The sequence below is a fragment of the Betta splendens genome, chromosome 19 (genome assembly GCF_900634795.4).
Source record: "Betta splendens chromosome 19, fBetSpl5.4, whole genome shotgun sequence".
NCBI lineage: Eukaryota > Metazoa > Chordata > Actinopteri > Anabantiformes > Osphronemidae > Betta > Betta splendens.
Window position 1 is genome coordinate 203,013 of NC_040898.2, and position 16,007 is coordinate 219,019.

General features: G+C 41.0%; 3 long non-coding RNA genes across 3 annotated transcripts; 2 read left to right on the plus strand and 1 right to left on the minus strand.

The window, feature by feature from the left end:
* LOC114846290 (uncharacterized) lies at window positions 1-15,366 on the plus strand. The gene is made up of 6 exons (XR_008693193.1): window positions 1-2,233; window positions 2,460-2,599; window positions 13,776-13,859; window positions 14,315-14,453; window positions 14,575-14,687; window positions 14,765-15,366. It is a non-coding gene; the product is annotated as an uncharacterized LOC114846290 (long non-coding RNA).
* LOC129603388 (uncharacterized) lies at window positions 3,568-5,429 on the plus strand. Its single transcript, XR_008693191.1, has 2 exons — window positions 3,568-3,845; window positions 4,785-5,429. It is a non-coding gene; the product is annotated as an uncharacterized LOC129603388 (long non-coding RNA).
* On the minus strand, window positions 5,449-7,739 carry LOC129603390 (uncharacterized). The gene is made up of 2 exons (XR_008693194.1): window positions 6,261-7,739; window positions 5,449-5,827 (listed from the first exon to the last, which is right to left on the minus strand). It is a non-coding gene; the product is annotated as an uncharacterized LOC129603390 (long non-coding RNA).
* Window positions 15,367-16,007: the final 641 nt, after the last annotated feature.

Genomic DNA, 16,007 nt, shown 5'->3' on the forward strand with positions numbered 1-16,007 from the left:
TCTGGTCGGTCACGTGGTCGTTTATAGCTGAGGAATAGTGGAGAAAGTCTTAATGTTCACAAAGGTCTGTATCGTCAAAACAAGCTGCTCGTCTGTGATTTGTTATCGATTATCCGGCTGCGCGCTTCTCACCCCTCGGCTGTGGAGTGAGGATGAGACATGTGGGGCTGAAGAAGGCTTAAGGACGTATGTGATGTTTGCGCTTCATTTTTCCAAGATAATATAGTCCGACTTCGACAGCGCGCAATCTTTTATGAGAGTTTTGGTGGTTATTTTGTAGAAGACATGTGTGTGAATCAACCGAGAAACAACAAAAGATGATGCATCACGGAACCTGATCATCTAAACTTTTAACAGCACATTGATAGACGGAGGCTTTGGTGAACAACATTTTGAATGACTGCTTCCCTGGACAATACACGCACCTAACAGACGAGGGACGACGGTGTGGTGATGTTTTTTCATTTCGTCCCTGGAGTCATTTTTGGTTTCTCCAACAATATCTGTGCTGTCCCACAATGGCTCGCTTTGAAGACGATCTGTCTGGCCGCTACAGAGGCAGCTGTCCTGCGGGCCCGAGAGGAGCCAACCGGCAGCCGGGTCCTCCGGGAACTCAGAGGATGTACAAACAGACGATGGTGCAAAGAGCCAGGACCATGGCTATTTACAACCCCATCCCTGTCAAACAGAGCTGCCTCAGCGTTAACCGCTCTCTGTTCATCTTCAGTGAGGATAACATGATACGGAAATATGCCAAAAAGATCACGGAATGGCCATATCCTTACTATTAGTTGCAGTGTGCTACTCTAAATTATGATAAAAGGCTGGTTAAGGTTCCATTCTACCCCTCTACAGTAAACATTTTCTAAAATAAATATTGACATAGACACAACGTTAAGGCATTTCGTTATGACTGCTGACAAGTAAGTGACACCATTTCTCACCATGTTTTCTTAGAAAACATTTTATCAGTACGTAACCTGCGATTTGTTGCATATTGGTGGTGATGAGTTTACATAGGCTTCACCATGTTCATGCAGTGTGTTCTGTTTGATTAGGCCAGTGGTTGGTGGCCTTAGTCATAGGCATCTGTCCTAATGCTGAATTGATTGAGGTTTACTTGATGGAGTATTGTCTCACTGACACTTTCTTGTCAAGGCTTTAGTCTGTGGATGGTGCTGATCTGCCTGGCATTGGCTTTCTGCATAGGTGTGATGGTACACGTTTTGTAGAATCAAATGCTGCAGAACGCAGGTTCCACATTATCTGCAAAGTGTTTTTATTAAGTAGTCAATCGTGGGAGTATGTACTCACTTTACAGCATATGTCAGGGCATGGTATGACAGATCTAGGTTATTCATATTAAGTTGTGTCATAGCTTTTACTAAAACTGATGCTGATGATGTCTGTTCATCTGCTGAGCAAACAGTAGTGATGCTGAGATGTTGCAGATCAAACTGCAGAGTAACCTGCAGCTCAGAGTGGCTGGAGTGGGTCTTCTCCCTTTTCCCAGCACTCTGTCCTGAGGGAATATTGGCATAGCTGTGCTAATGACACACTAGTGCTGCACTGCAGGGAGGAAGATGCCCCATAATCAGTATAATGCTCTATATCATATCAGAAGCTCTCCTCTAAGGTCCCAATCGACCTTAAGTTGGTGTCGAAGAGGGATTGTTGTAATTCTATCTGTCAGATGTTTGTTTATTTAAATACTTTTTCAACAGCTGTGTCTGAATACAAAATACAGAATATGTAAATGAGCAGTATGTGAACATTGGAGGCAGTAAATCTACACCTGAAAAGAGATTTGTCTTGTGGAAACCGGAAGCCTGCGTTGTGAACTACGGCTGTGGGCTGATGTCTAACAGATTGAAGCACTGCTGCTCTGGAATGTTTGATCCAGTATTTTAATTTTGGCCGTTGGCTTTCACATGTGTATTTTATGCCGATCATTGTTGTTGTGGCCCAGTCCTATGTCAGTGGGCACTCACATAACTGATTTGACTTAATTGTGTCATTTGTCATTGTTTCAGCATCACCAAGCTTCAGGTGCAGCTAGTGTCTTAGGGTTGAAGAGTGAATCCTTGTGTCCCCATGTGGTTTGTATCTGGTCCTTAACACTCTCACTCTATTTGAGTATATGATTCTAGCCACCATCATAGCAAACTGCATCGTTTTGGCTCTGGAACAACATCTGCCAGCTTTGGACAAGACACCAATGTCAGAGCGTTTGGTAAGTTCTTCGTGTTCTACTGTTCTTCATGAGTGAAATTGTTTTACATATACTATGGATGTTGAGCATTGCTGACATTTGGTATTTCACATGTAATCTATGGTTTGTTTCCATTTCTGTTGGGCCATCACTCTTGGCGCAGTGTCCATTCAGTGTCCTGTGAATCAACAGCTGACTATTTCATCCCTGTCAGTAACTCCATGTATCTTTGTCTCTTGTTTTACAGGATGACACAGAGCCCTACTTCATCGGAATATTTTGCTTTGAGGCTGGCATCAAAATCATTGCTTTGGGATTTGCTTTTCACAAAGCGTCCTACCAGCGTAATGGCTGGAATGTAATGGACTTTGTGGTTGTCCTAACAGGGTGAGTAGCACTGAACTAATGGCTTCTACAGTTGCTAAGAGAAAGAGCTTATGGGCAGCGGCGATTATTGATAGTTGGAGAGAGCTCTAGTGTGTGAGCAGAGCTTCTTCCTGTCTGAATAAACACAGTCGTCATGAGGTGCTGCTGTCTGCACACGTCAAATAAAAGATTATAACATTATTGATCATGTTAATGCTGAAATTTATTCTTGAACTGATGTACTGAATACAGAAAAAAATAAAACCGAAACAGAGGGTTTTAATATAGGGTTATAATAAAAAAAAATAAAATAAAATAAAAAAATAAATGGGCGGCACGGTGGTGCGGTGGGTAGCACTGTCGCCTCACAGTGAGAAGGTTCTGGGTTCGATTCCCGGAGGCGGCCCTGGTGCCTTTCTGTGTGGAGTTTGCACGTTCTCCCCGTGTTTGCGTGGGTTCTCTCCGGGTTCTCTGGCTTCCTCCCACAGTCCAAAGACGTGCATTAGGTTGATTGGCTTCTCTCCATTGCCCGTAGGTGTGTGTGAGTGAATGGTTGTCTGTCTATGTGTTGCCCTGCGATGGACTGGCAACCTGTCCAGGGTGTACCCTGCCTCTCGCCCGTAGCCAGCTGGGATAGGCTCCAGCACCCCGTGACCCCGCACTAGGGAGTAAGCGGTTAAGAAAATGGATGGATGGATAAAATAAATCACGATGCTGATACAGTAGCCATTAACTAACACATAGTTTTAAAGGGCTCATATCATGCAAAATCCACTTTTTAGACATTTTGGAGCGTTCCTATGACTCTATGGGTCACATATACACACACTGAGCACGGTAGAAATGCATTTCCTGCTTTTTTCACATTTTGAAAACGTAAATTTTCTCACCCAATGAAAACAGACCACGACCTACTCTGAGACCGGGTCCCAGTTGTCGTCACCTTGGTCGGAAGTTTTCCCTGCAAATCCTGAACCACCACCCCCACAATGATCCCGAACCAAAACTGGACTTCCGCCATTTCCCCCCTCTCACTCACCGTGAACAGACAAGCACGGCAGCGTTCCAGTCCTCCCATAGAAATAGTTCGGTTCTTGGATGTTCTAACCAACACCAAAGTCTATTCACTTTAACAAGGGATCAACAAGTGAGGATTTGTGGGTCACTTTTATTTTTAACGGACCGGTGCCAGAAACACTGCGTCAGCATTTATACGTATGTGCATTTCAAACGAGGGTGCGTACAAGTCCGTCATCCACTCACTGAAGTAAGTACATGCTTGATATTTATAATGTTTTAAAATGTTAGTTTGTCCGTTTAAATGTAGTAACCTATGTGTGAGTCAAGTTACTAGCTAGCTATGCTAACGGCTACAGCCATTCGACCGAGCCTTTGTCCCCTTCAAATGTGCTCATGTGGGCTCGTGCAGCCACACACCTGTGTGGAGAAAAGCTAATGACTAACGGCATCGAGCGGCTACAGGCAGGGAGCGGTGGGATAGCGTCTGTCCTTTTTCTGTAATCACATACACCTGCGGGGAACAGCTGATCGTTATCGCCCTTCCAGCGGCGACAGGCAGGAAGCGGTGGATCTAGCTCGCTGTAGTAAGTTTGTGCTTGATACTTGTGATATCTAAATATGTTAGTTGGGTCTGTTTAAAATGCAGTAACCCACATGTGAGACAAGCTAATCGCTAGCGTCGCTAACGGCTACAGTGAGTCAACCGAGCCTTTGTCCCTTTCAAATGTGCTACTCTGAGTTGGCACCTGTGTGTGTGTGATGGGCCTTCGATCGGCGACAGGCAGGAAGCGGTGGATCGAGCTTTTGTCCTGTTGACGTGCTGCCGCTCCTGTTTGTGTTGCGTTAGCCGTTAGCATGCCTTTAGGCCTTTGCACTTTAGAGCTACAGCTGGTCAAACGCTACAAAAAGAAACTGCAGATGAACGCGGTTATGTTTGTTATTACCCCGTCCTGTGTCACAGCCTAAATCAACTTGTGATTTGGGGTTATGTCATTGTTCTATCAAATTCTAACATGATTAGTTGGAATGATTACTGTGTTGTGTTGCAAGCTTAGTTGCTAATTAGTCACATCTCTACAATACCTGCTGCTTATCTGGTCAGTTACCTATAGCTTGTACCATAGCCATTATATTTGTAGGACCAATACAATTTACAGTAAATGTAACAGTCTTTTCTATACTGTAGGGAGGCACATCCCAGTTACCTACATGCAAGGAGGCTGTCAAACAGAGAAATCACTGCAGACTGTTGGTACACAGGCATCTGCTGCCCAGCTCAGGAGTAAAGGTATGTAAGTTTGTATGTACCAACAGTAAGATAGGTAATAGAAGATTTTAATTGGTATATACTGTTTAGATTTTATATTTGAATTGTAACAACTGTTTATCTGTTGTTTTAGCACAGACAGGCCTGTCCTCTTGTTTGGTTTAATTTTTTGTCTGGTATTGTGTGATCTTACATTAGAGAAGGTTTTGACCTACATAATAATGAACATTTCACTAATCTACAATTCTGATTGCACTACCTTTTTGTTTTGATGAGGTGATGTTGAGGACAGCCACAGCTTCCATCTGGTAGAGGACTGCTTACGCTCAGTCTTCCAAATAGTGATGAGAACAAGGATCACCACATCTCCCTGTTTACCCTACTTTCATGCATTTCGTCTGCAAGGCCCTGCAAAAGCTTCTCCTTCGTCCTCAAACCCCCAGACTTCTTAATTAACTCAGTAACCTATACATTGCACATTGGAGTGTGAAGGTAACAGTTTGTTCTAGCTTTGGAGTAGTGGTGTATTTTTTTGGTTTACAATAAAGTTGGCTTTAACTATTATGTATTTCACTGAACTCTGTTTCTGAAGAGAAAACACTTTTATTTAGGAAATCATAGTATTGAAATTATATGTTTTTCTCTTTCTAATATGGTAAGCTTTAAAGTTGAAGCGGCCATAAATAAAACGCATATAAATTATATATAAATAAAGTTAAAAAAATTCTTAATGAGTGTTGCACTCACAAAAAACACATTTTTACTCAAATGGTAAAGGAGTTATTCTACAGGTGGTCTACATCAATCATACTATGAGTGTTTTAGTGTTTTATCCATCAGGAAACTGCCTTCATCTACAACCCAAGCATGAAGAAGCATGAAGAGATGGCAACTCAGATTCTTCACCCCAGGAATCCTCAGCACCAGCTCACTAGCCTCTGTAGACTAGATACCTGTAACAACTTTAGATACAGAGACATATTACTGTCAAATTTATCATGAATGGCAAAAAACATAATTAAAAGCAGTAAAAATACGTTAGGTCAATATATAATTTGAACCAATGCTTTTTGTTCCCAGGAAGGTCATGCAGTGATTGCTCTAAATATTAATGCACATTTTTTAAATAAAATTATGTCAGAGCAGCAGCACAAGTAAGACAAAAACAGTGAAATGTGTAAATTTAAAATGTATTTATATTATTTCAGCTATGCTCTCAAACTTATTTATTTGTATAATGTAAGCTAAAGTAGTGTTTTCTATTAACGAGAGTTTTCCAGGTAAGTCGTGTTGTGAATATTGAAGCTGCACACGCCATTTAGCATAAGCATTAGCAACCGCTAGTCACTTTGCAAATTACATAAATCAATTAAATTGAAGTAAATGCGACATTACCATTGAGACACATCTTGCATCAGCCGAAATGTGGCGACTTCAACAGCCTCCTCTTCAGCTTCAGGGTCAGATTCGGGATCGTAGACGTATGGTTCTACAACGCTACGAATCAGCTGGCTAATGTCGTGCAGTCCTGTAGTGGGTCGTCTTCTTCTGTAGAGGATTGCGGTGGATTGCGTTCTCAATTTCGCACTACTGCCACCTATTGTATCCTAACCGTGCGGTGGCTCGTATCCATGTAGCCAATTAAAAAAAAAAAAAAAAAAACAACAAAAAAGGTATGCGCTTCCGCACAGAGGTGTGGTGAGCAGCTTCGCTTGCGACACGCCCAGAAAACACAGCGATTGCTGATGGGGAGTGAGAACCACATATTGACAGGGGCAGTGTGGACGATCTAAAGGGTTTTATGGGATGAAAATTTACAGAGACCTTACTGAGACATTGAAGTCTAATATTTTTTAGAATGAAAAGTATGATATGACTTCTTTAAATAAAATCCTCTTACAGATTTTATGTGAACGTCCATAAGAAGAGCATTTAAAAGCAGTGAAGTAAAAGATTTTTTTCTGTCAGGAGTATAAGAAAAAGACTTTATTGTGTTTGCGTATCATCGGACAAAACTCTGTTTTGGTGAACTTCATCCCAACCTTCTGCGGGCATAGCGTATGGAGGTCCAGCTGACGTTCACTTCATAATCTGATTGCAGAATCTTTTGCAAACCTCTGGCCACTAACTCTGTATTCTTCTTAGTAAGGTCACCTATGACAGCCATAACATCGCTAGAAAGACAAAGAGCACGCATGTCAATGAAAGCAGTTTTCAATGCTAAACATACATTAACATCGTTGTATAATTACCACAAAAAGACATTTGACTTACCTCAACATTTTTCTCGGCTGTACACGCCTTGGCTCACGCACCTTATAGTGTTTCTGTACAGTCCGTTTAGACACATTGACTCCAGTGGATGCAAGATAAGCCCTGATCTCACGGAAAGTCTTCCCCTTCCTACGCAGAATGTGGACATCTTCAGAGTGTGATTTCAAAATCTTTTCATTTTCTTTATCTTTCGCAAAAAAGTAGCACCAAACAAAATCAGATGGAACAGGCCAGAAGTAAACACTACTCAAAACTGGTCTGTGATATAAAAATAGTTCATTCTCCTCCGCAAATCATTCTTGGAACTCGACGCGTCTGCAGACCATTGTAATTTTGTAATTTTAATGTAATTTTTGATAACTCACGTCCCACTCCTCTTTTTAAAGAGTGATACCTTACCCCTGTGTGGAAATCCCACCGTTAACTCTACGCTCAGCATATTAGCGGAGGACTTTACCCTGTCCCAGGTTACATTCGGCAATTGAAACAATAAACACTAGTGCGTATTGACAACTTAATCCAAGTCATCTGCCTATGAATAAGTGGCTCCTCAGTAACAAATCGTTGGAACGTCACATCCCTGTCTGCTTCAGATTGCAACGCCACTTCCCTGAATCTCACGTTGCCTGCATTTGCACATGCATACATTTCTGTGTACTGGTCATGCTCTATCTGGATACATCATCTGTTATTCGGACTCTTACGTTTTATTCAGACTCAGCAAACTACAGGTCAATAAATTGTTTGTTATTTTACACTGTGCGTTGATTGAATTCCGTTTGTCGCTCATATCAAAAGAAATGAAAACCAGTTTGTTTTGTATTGTTTTTCTTCATGACTAACAAACCAGAAGACACATACAGAGATACATATACAATACAATTATAACACAGATCGATGAATAAATATAGATTCCCATGTTATGTTATTATACTTATATTATCATATTGGATTGCCTTGAGGAGGGACTACAGTCGTAGCACTTCAAAGCGACCACCTTTTTTACTGCAGTACGGTCGCGTCGCCAGCGCGCAAAGGGTGCGTCTCCGACTAAGGATTTTTAATCCTGCAGCAGGCTGAAAAAAATCAGGGTGCTAGTCTCGTTTTAACCACCAGGTGGCGCAAAGATGTTAGGTACGACTGTGTCTGCACATTAAGCACAAAAAACGATGTCATGGTATTGTATCATTAAATGTAGAGTAGTTCATTTTTAAATATTATAGATTCTTATGCGTCTTTGTTCGCTAGTGCGCGCTAGTGTTTGTTGTCAAATGCCGAAGCTGCTGATGTTTTTACACAGTTCCCAGGCCAGCAGAGAGACACAGTCCTTCCTCCAGCCAATCCAATAGAATAATATAGGTATAATAACATAAAATAGGAATCTATATTTATTCATCAATCTGTGTTATAAATGTATTCTATATGTATATCCGTACTCGTCTTCTGGTTTGTTGATCATGAGGAAAAGACACAGAACAAACTGGATTTTCGTTTTATTTCATCTTCTCTTGATATCAGCAACAAACAAAATTCAAGTGTTGTTGTTTTTTCGGCACAAGGCACGGAGTTGGATTTAAAGCTGATTTTGAGAAAAAAGCAGAGAACGAAAAACTAAGTCGTTCTCTTGTTATAGCAGCGTTTAAGTTTAACCAAACTCTTTTAATTTACTCACACTGCAATGACCTATAGTTTGCTTTGACTCTGAATGAAACGTAAGAACCCGAATGACAGATGTTGTGTCCAGATGGAGCTTAACCAGAAATGCATGCTTGTCAAATGCAGGCAACAAGAGAATCGGGGAAGTGGCGTCACCATCTGAAGCAGACAGTTATATGACGTTCCAACAATTTGGTGCAGAGGAGCTACTTATTCATAGGCAGAGTGTTTAGTGTTTGTTGTCAATTGCTGATGTTGCTGCTGTTTTTATACAGTATGTCCACAGACAGCACGTGGTTGTTGGGGTTGGCTGTCATGGCAAAGTAGTCAGGACCACAGCTCCCAGTAAGTCCAGTACCTTCGTATTGTAACAAGAAACCCCACACCCCACTACCACACACGCTGTTAGGTTTGCTCTGACGGTACGCACGTTAGATGCCAGATGCGCGGTGTAAGAAAGTGAGACTCTTATTTTGAAACACAGTACAACGACGATAGGAAGCCGGTGCTCAAGGGCAACTTAAATAATGGATTTATATTTTCCTTTCCAGACAACAGCAGCTGAAATCAAGCCGTATAAAATACAAAGAGCATCCGCTTCCTCGTTTCTCTTAAGCGAATAACGGAATTTAATCACAGCACTCTTAAAAACGAATAAACGAGCTGGAAACAGTGTTTTCAAAACTAGACCCAGAATTGGATTTGAAGCCGTTTCCCGTTTTCTCGATTTGAGGAAAAAAAACGGAAAACGAGAAAACGTTTTCTCGTTTTCCCAGCTTTTATTCTGAGGGGGAAATCAAACAGTTGGAACATACACGGACCGTTTTCCCATTTCTCGTTTAAAAAGGGACAAATGGCATTTATTCAAAGCAGTGTGTTAAAAACGAATAAACCAGCTGAAAACGGTGTTTTCAAAACAAGACAAATAAATGGATTTAAAGCCGTTTCCCGTTTTCTTATTTTGGGGAAAAACAAGTTGACTGTGGCATTGGAGCATTTTGCCAGAATGAGCTTCGCAAAGAAAGGAAATTTGGTTTCCAAACCGCGACTTAAACATCCCCTCAAACTCCACGTTTGGGGAATGATTTCTTTTCGAGGAGATTACGGATAGACAGTTTTTCGAGTTTTTCCCCTGTCTGTATGACCTATTGTTGTTGAGAAACAACACTTAATATTACATATTTAAATTGTAAAGAAAACATTTTTTCTCTCAGGATATCTTGTTTTTGTCACAACGCAAGGATTTGCTGCCAGGGTCGCTAGACGGCAGCACCTCCGTTTGCTGCGCAGATGCAATTAGGCACACCTGCAGCGTTTTAGGTGATCACCTGGCTGTGTACAGCCAGAGGCTGGCCAGCTCTAGCTGCTGGTGAGTCACTGTAGATTGTGACACTAAATTCCTGTACAAATATCTGTGGGTCTATGATGTTAAACGTACTGTAAGTCTGCTGTAGTTTCCTGCCTGCTGGGTGTTTTTGCCTGTTTTTGTTTTTGCCTCAGCAGCAGTGTTTTGTGTTGTTTTCCCCTCCTTGCCTTTTGCTGGAATCATTTTGTAAATAAATCCTGTTTGTTTGAAAAAAAAGAAAAACCTCCCTCCCTGTGTCTCTGCACCTGGGTTCCAGTCAGTCAGAGTGATTGTAAAAGTTTTGGCTTCTTGAGCAACTTGCCTGATGAAAAAATCAAAGTGACTGTCTGACTAATGAGTTTTGATTTTTTTCTTGGGTAAAAGAGTAAGTCTGATGCTGAAATAAACCAAAGCACTATGGAAATATTGACTTCAAAGTAACTGCTGATGAAATTATTGGAGTTTATCATGTGTTTTGTTTCTTTCACTGTACACTGTACAAAATCACTAGAATTAAAGCTCTTGATTTAAAGTGATAGTGATGTCACACGCTGTGAAAAATCCACATTAGATCATGGTCCTGATCACAAGAATGCAGCTGCTACAGGTGACACCTTGACTTCCTAAGTCCCTAAACGTAGCTGCATAAGCAAATAGAGACCCTTAATTTGAGTTGAAGAATGTTTATTAACTTTGCCCAATCAACCTTGAGCTGGACAAAATGGAAACTAACTAACTCCAACTAGGCCAAGCAATATACCCATATATTGACTCTAATACGTATACACTGACAGGAGTACCAACAGTTAAAAGTTTTAAAGTATAACCAAGGTAGCTTACCTTGTGGCCACTGGTGACAATTGTCGTGTTCAGGGGTAAGCCAGGTTAAATATCGTCTCAGAAATGGCTAATTCTTGCCTTAATCATGACACCAAGATCTCTAGTTGCTAGACTGAAATAGAAAAACTCAAACCACCACTATTTCAGCATTTAAACAATACTTTTAGATTGATTACAAGTGATGACAAAATATTATTAACAAGAACGAGAGAGAAATAGCAGAGTATCGAGAGAACCTGGGGTCTTGTGCTGGTTTCCTACTAAACTAGCCATAACCTCCAGTAGTGCAGCCAGAAAACTGCGTAAGTAGAGATTATTTATGCAGGTGATTTAAGTAGATTGATTGATGATGATTAAGTAGCAGTCTTCTCCCATGACATGCCTCCATATAAATATGTTAATAAATTTAAATAAATATGGTCTGCGTCTGTGCAGTACGGATCATCATTAAACCAGCCACCTCGCTACAATGTTGCTGGCTGTAGCTGCATTTGTGTGTCACAGATTATTTGTATGTTGCTGAAATAAAAATGTTTCTAGTTAACTTATTTTTCATGTGATGGCGCTTTTATAGTGATGTGTCCAGTCGATGGTTCCATTTATTCCAGACAAACCAACTCTTGCTGCAAATTGCGCTTTAATGTTGCCCTGATCAACCGTATTATATGGAACTTGATGCCTTGTTAACATAGGGATGATTGCGTCCCACACAGCTGGCATGCCTCAATTCGGCTCAGGGTCCACTGGTATGTAGCCGACTGGTCTGCAGCTCCTTCTGGATGCCCCTGTGGCTAGCTCACGTCCTGCTGCTGACCACACTATGGTTAGTATGTTGAGCAGCAGAACGTGCGCTAGCCTTGTGGGTTCTCACTGCATCTCGCTCCAAGAACAGGCACCTCTATCAGATTCTCTATTAGATCCTCTAACAGATTATCTAACAGGGCTATATAATATACTGTATGTTTGCACAGTTCACAAATGTACATTTTTGGGCCATCTGGGAATCCAGCCTTGGGGGAGGGTCTCTGTGACATTCAGGCCTTCAGCCATTAGAGGTGCTGATTATTTTTGTTTGGTTGATTTTTGCCCTAGCCAACTGCCTAGTTGACTTGTGGTACTCTTTTCTGCTTAGCAGTAATTTTTACTTTAGCATTCATGTTCTGAGCTTTTGACCTGCCAAGCAGTGATTTTCAGTTTATTTTCATTTTGTGTTTACCATTGCCAATTTTGTCTTGTGTAAAATTTAATTTATCAAGTTCAGTTTTTGTCTTTGGTTGTGCATTTTGGTCCTCCCCTCTCATCTTGTTAGTCCCTAGTAAAACTGATTTTGGTATTTCCTAATGAGGGATTATGTTTGGCCTGTCTGGCCTGGGCTCTGAGGGAGCCAGCCTAGTAGTTTGGTTAGTTTAGGCTTTAGCAGCCTGCCTGGCGTGTGCAGCCAGAAATAGCATCATGATGACTAGATATCATTCAGCATTTGAACATCACTATGATGGGTCTCATCTTATATCCAGAGGTGAACTGATTCAAGCATCATGTACTTATGACAAAGAACAATCAATAGGAGGTACAGTAGGGGCCTTTGTTACTGTTGTGGCATTAGATGCTCCATTTTTAGTCCATATCTTTAGTCCACATTCCCGAGGTCTGTGCAGTTGGGTCCAACTTGTTCAACCTCTTTTTTCTAAACAATAATAAAGGGAGGTTTAACTTTTCAATTAATCCTGTTTTTAAAAGTTGGCTCTTCATGAAGATGAACAAGAAAAACTCACTCTGTCAAAACTGACTTTTCAAGCACTTGATTTTTTTCACTTACACTCCAGTTGTTGTTTTTTTACAAAGTTAAACAGTGACAATAATGCTCCGTGCTGGATGAGGCAGAGAATTGTCCTGCCTGCTTGATTTTCTCAAGTTTTTCTCTGCCGGTTTACTGCAATCAAAAAAAGTAATTATGTCACACACGCACACATTAAGCATGTTACACAAAGTCATGTAAGACAAATCTGTCTGTATTTTGCAAGCATTACTGTATATTGGTGACAATCTGAAACAAAAACAGAACACACCATGCATCAACCCATTTGTGATGTTTGAGTTTCAGGCTGAGGCTCATCGCTGCTGCACCTCGGGTTTCTCCACATATTAGATGGGAAAATGTGTAAATAGAAATTGTAATTCAAAAAAAATGTTAAGAATTATTGATTTTATGGCGAAAGTATATTTATAACTAATTAATGGACAGATATTGATTTCTAGCTTATGTTATTTTGTTTCACGTTATCATATTTTTGACTACATGACACTGTTAAATAATGACATGGGATGGTGTGTTCTTTACACATCTCCAAGTGTCTCTGGGCATATAAAGCATGTTTGTGCCCCTGTGCTCAACAAAAGATTTATGGTCTCCCACTTTTCCCGAAATTGTCTGTGCTTGTTACCAACCAGAGAAAGACACGAATGGGGATGGGTGACAAATCACATTTAATAAAAGGAAAAACGTTAATAAAGAAAGAAACTGCTATTGGTTTGACGATTGTTAACAAACGTGTTAAAGAAAAAACACATAGGCTTCACTTACATTTCATTTTGATATCAAGTAGGGGGGTGCAAAATTTCGCCTCGGGCCAGCCCCCTGCTCTTTAAGAATAAAAACTGTCAATTATTGTGTGTATTTACTATATACACAAAATGTTTTCTTCACTATATACAATTTACAGCTGTTAAACATAATTATCTGTGATAAATGAGATTATTTCAAATTCAAACTGAGTATGCTTCTGTTTTACTTGCAGTGTTAAAGAGGACAAAGAAGTGTAAGAATGACATTATCAATGCACACGACGGTGACAAGCATTTCACTGAGATCGCATCTGTTGGTAAGTCGCAATACTTGCCAGACTACATGTTGATAGTAATAGCAGATTAATGCACTACATGGCTCATGTGCCAGGATGTATGTCAGTTCACCCCTCACCTGTGTTGATTTCTGCTAGACACCATGTTCTGCTGAAAACCACTTTGGGACTGTCTCTTCTTTAACATGCCCAGGCCATGTCTCAGTTAAAATAGACCAGGATGAAATTGATCCACCAATCTGCCAATAATAAAACTTTTTTTCCCCTTTCTTCTTTGCCAAGGTTCCACTTGACATTTGGCATCATTTGGGTTACTTACAGTTTTAGTTTAGCAGAGGAAAGTGGGAGTAGGTAAAGGAAATATGAAGACATAAAGGCACTGAGGAAATCAGTAAAGAAATGCTCAAACCCAATCTTGGTTTGGTTTTAGCATCTTTGTTGCCATGTTTCATGTCCTGTTTTACCTGCTGCTTCAGGGTTGCCGTTTGCCCGCTCCTGTGTGAAGAGCAAGAATGAGAGTTCATCCTATTTTAAAAGAAAAGATGAAAATGAAAAATGTATGGCCTTGGACCCCAGAGCTACTTCCACTCATCCTTCAACTGTTTTGACTTTGGGGTGAGTTTAACCTGTTTATGTGTATTATCAGTCCAAAGGTTTGTGCAGATGTTTATTGCAATGTTCCAGAAGAATACTGGTGCAGGTTGTGTAGGCATACATTCATCTGATGTTTTTGCAGGTTATTATTGGCAGCATTTTTGAGGTGATCTTGGCTGCCATCAAACCTGGAGCTTCATTTGGGATCAGTGTACTACGAGCTTTGAGACTACTCAGGATCTTCAAAGTTACAAAGTGAGTAATCAGAAATCTATTTGTGCTAGTGTATGCAGTGCTGTGATTTTACACACTGCATTTGTCTCTGTGTTTAGGTACTGGAACTCACCAAACCTGGTGGTGTCTTTGCTCAACTCCATGAAGTCTATCATCAGTCTGCTGTTCCTCCTCTTCCTCTTCATTGTGATCTTTGCTCTACTAGGCATGCAGCTGTTTGGTGGCCAGTAAGTAACCCCATAAGCCCCAGGATTTTTTTTCTGTAACACTCCTTTAGGCCCCAGCTCTCCCATATCTGGGAGAGATGGTCCAGACTGGGTCCCCAAAACTGAGAACCTCATGTGACCACCATCTTTTCGCAGAGTTAGTTTTCACTAATTGTCCTATGATTATATGGAGGTTAGAAGTTGCTGAGTCCTCTATTTACAGAGATATTAATCATTTTATAGCACATTATACTAAGTTTTTCCAGTCATTGCAACAAGTGCCTCCTTCTCTCAATGCTAATGAAGATTGTCAATCATCTAGGTGCAGTTGCATGGATGTCAGATGTCATGAGAATAGTCTAAATAAATATGAATTACTAAATAAATATAACAAAAATAAGTAAAAGTCACTTTCCTCATGCTTCTAATGCTAATACTGCTACACTGGGTTACGGGTAAACATTACTACTTACGGCTTCTGTTTCAAATGCTCATTTTGTGTCACGATCTGGGTTTTGTTTCTTGTTGTTGCCTTGTTTTATTTTGGTTCCTGGTTCCATTTTCGGTTTTATTTTGGTAGCACTCCCGGTTTCTGTTTCTGTTCCCGCTTTACTTCCTGTTTACCCGTTGTCACAGCTGTTTCCCTGTCAGTACCGGTTTTCATTACACACACCTGTTTAGTATCAGTCATCCAGTCACGTTGTATTTAACCACCACCTGTGTCCTCAGTTCCCCGCCAGATCGTTGTTTGTGTGTGACCGTTGTTCCCAGCTCGTTGATCCTGTCCGGCCGTGTTTTGTGTGTTCCTACCGTAGTTTCGTTCGCTGACCTAGTCCCGCTGTATACCGTGTATCCTGTGTTGTTCGTTCACTCTGAGCCTGTCTCATCCCTGCCTGCCACGTCGTTCTGGATTATCTACCGTTGTGACCTGAGTTTTTTTGGAATTAAATAACCCTTCATCGCATCTCCTTGCCTCACGTCTCGTCGCTGTGCATGTGGGTCCTCATCTGTGCGATTCGTGACAGAACGATCTGGCCAAACTTGGACCCAGCCAGCGCCAACCAGGTCTGTACGAGTTTTTGTCCCTTGTTTTTTCCCCGGTTTTTCCCTCTGTTCGTCGGCTCCGCGTCTAACC